This window comes from Triticum dicoccoides, chromosome 2B (genome assembly GCF_002162155.2).
Source record: "Triticum dicoccoides isolate Atlit2015 ecotype Zavitan chromosome 2B, WEW_v2.0, whole genome shotgun sequence".
Classification (NCBI taxonomy): Eukaryota; Viridiplantae; Streptophyta; class Magnoliopsida; order Poales; family Poaceae; genus Triticum; species Triticum dicoccoides.
In genome coordinates, this window is record NC_041383.1 from 807,872,141 (window position 1) to 807,875,449 (window position 3,309).

The following is a 3,309-nucleotide window of genomic DNA, read 5'->3' on the forward strand; positions in this document are numbered from 1 at the left end:
ACGCCAGTCTGACCATCTTTTTTGAGAGCGTCCTCAGGGCCCTGGAGCAGCTCCACTCCAACCGGGCAAGCTCCTTGGCCGACGAGTCCCAGATGCTCTGTCGGGGCGCCATGACCAAGGTGCTTGCCAAGATAGCGCATTGGCATCCTGACCTCGACTTCGAAGCTGCGCTGGAGAGCTTGCCGGAGGATGCAGACATCGCGACGCTCAAGGAGCGCATCAAGCCCATCATCAGTCGCATCGACGAAATCCAGAGGTTGGAGGGCCAGCGCCGGGACTAGGCGCCCCGTTTCTCATCGCCGCTGCAGGTCCATGACCAAGACAATTACTATCTTTAGTTAGAACTGTGGCGACAATTTCTGTAATATAACCCTGCAGTACTTCTGACATTACGCATGTTATTTTCCCGTTCGATTTTCCTTTGTATGTCCACCCTACGTTAACTAGGTAGGCTTGCTGGCGCGTAAACCCAGGGCGGCGTCTTGAGGACGGATCCCCATTGACCTGCCGGGTGTGCTTGCGGTCGGGCGAACCACCTTACCACCCTTAACGCGGCCGCTCGAACTGTCGAGCTTGACTCGAGTCAGAGTCGAGAGCGTTGCTAATTGTGGAAGGCTACCCCGCCACTCTCGACGCGGCCGTTTGAGCTGTTGAGCGGACTCGAAGTAGAACAAACGCGTTGCTGATTGCGGGAGGGCCCCTTTGCGTGCAGGTTCTCCATACATAGGCAAGATCTCCGAGGACGATAACCTTATGTATAGAAAGGAAATAACTCAAGGCTCTGAATAACTTAGCTTTTCTGTTGTCGCGCTGGCGTCTTTCACGCTCGCAGGCGGCGTCGTTTTCTCCCGGCCATCTCCTTCGTGGGAGCCATGGCGATGAAGAACTGCTAGGCCAACTACTAGACCAGATTCTCACAACTGCGCGCCCCCCTACCTGGCGCGCCAAAGATGTCGGTGGAAAACGACACCTATGGGATCAGGAGGATCCCTTATGCGGTTGCGGGGCGCGGGGTTGTGAGAAGAGCAGGATTAGTAACCAGCACAAGGATCGTTTACCTAGGTTCGCGTCGCGAGGAATGCGTAAAACCCTAGTCCTGCTTTGGTGGGTGTATTGAATGTTCTTGAACTCTTGAACTAGCTATGATAGTCGCGTGGTTCAAAAGAGCCGAATCCTTCTCCAGTACGCCATGGGCCTCCTTTTATAGTCGAAAGGGGATGCCACCGTGGCACACAGGAGGTGGAAAGGCCTACAGTGCTATGAGCTTATCGCTCGTATTACAGGACAAGACGCATTTAATGCGTCGCTTAGGTGTCTTCTTGCTTTATCGGGGACGGGAGCGAGGCCCTTCCCGTCCGTCGCCGCTCCTCCTTGCTTCGACACGCGCCCTGGCCAGCGATGCATGCTGCGCCATGTAGGCAGGCAAGCAGCTGAGGTGGCGTGGTGGTGGAGCCTTCACGAAGATCTGCATGCCGCCACGCAGGTGTGTGCTGAGTTGGCCTGGAAGCTGCATGTTGCCACGCAGGTGCCTGCCCAACTGGTTGGGCTAGCAGCTGCATGTGAACGGCGGTGGAGACTTGGTTGGTGCGGGCCTAGCGGTGGCCCCGCTGACACCCTTGGCAAGGGCCTTGCCGTGGCGCGCTGTCGTCCCCGGCAAGGATCTTGCCGGGGGTCTTGTGGGTTTCCTCGGCAAGAATCTTGTCGAGGGTCGTTGCCTTCCAATCCTCATCTGATCTTGAATGTTTTTTGTCTTCACAAAGATCTGCATGCCACCATGGAGGTGCCTCCCGAGCCCTGGCCCAACGTGGTTGATGGTGTTGGAGACTGTGGGTTCGAGGGTGGCTCACTCCGCTGGTGTGGGCGAGATGTCCCGGCAAAGGGGCTTGCCGGGGCTGCTGAGGCTGCCCCGGCAAGGGTCTTGCCGGGGAAACCTGCTTCGTCCATCTGCTCTCTGTGGTCTCGGTCTTTGGCGTTGCGCTGATCATCTTGCGGCTTCGCCTCCTCCCTTTTGCCCTGCTAAGTGTGGCTTCGGCCCGTGGCTCTGACTGCCCGCGCACAAGTAAGGGGTACAAAGGAGTGCCCCTACTTTAGTAGACCGACATACTAGATCAAAAAAGGATGGGAGACATGGATCTCCTTGTTTCATACCTTTACCACTAGCAAACAAAGATCCATTACAATCATTCAACCTGACACAAAAAGAGCAGTGTTGAATAGTACTCATCACCCACTTAACTCATTTATTACCAAAACCCCTAAAAGAGAGCATCTCCATAAGGAAATCCCAGTTGACTCTATCATATGCTTTTTCATAATCTAGTTTCAGTATAACCCCAGGCTTTTTATATTGGTGAAGTTCATGAATAGTTTCATGGGAAGTCACCAAACTCTCCAAAATATACCTCCTCTTGACAAAAGCAGAGTTGCAAGAGGAGAGTAGTCTATCACTAATAGGGGAAACCCTGTTTGTCATAGCCTTACTAAAGATTTTTATAGAGACATTACCCAAACTGATGGGTCTAAGTTGTTTCATAATCTTAGCATCAGGTTCTTTAGGAATCAAAGTAATAATGGCATAGTTAAGTCTGGAAGTATCTCGAACACCTCTCTCAAAGTCCCTAACTAGAGCCATGGAATCATGTTTTAATAACATCCTAAAAGGGTTGATAGAAAAGAAAATAAAGACCATCAGAACTAGGGGCACCACAAGAATAAGATCCCATAATGGCATTTTTTATTTTCTCATCTGAGATAGGTTTTTCTAAAGCCTCTACCTTAGCAGGAGTGAGTTTTTTCTGCTCAAAGGAGAAGGCAGCGTCCAAATGGATGTTATCGTTTTTCTCTAAACCAAAAAGGGTTTTGTAAAAATTAGTAGCCACTTGCAACATATCAGTATTTGTGGTCACAGGACCACCCTCTCCCACTAACATAGCCAGATGGTTTTTCCTCCTCCCCTGATTGGCTGCAACATGAAAATAAGTAGTGCATGAGAGTATCACAAATAAATTAACCTGTTAAAGCATGCACTTTTCGTTTTCTGTTTTTTCTCATATGTGTGGGGATTGGGTTTGAATCTCCCTGTTAGGCGCAATATACTAAAAAAAGTAATGTAACTTTCATTATAAATGCATTTCAAATTTAAAGTGTGTTGCGAGTCACTATCTGACGATGTAGGCCACCTCGGTCTCCTCTCCCTCTCCCACGACCGGTCGTGAACCATGGCAAAAGGTGTGGTGGCCCATCTCAAATAAGGGTCAATACATGTACATACCTAAATAAATTACAAAAAAATGTGATTTACAGAATATA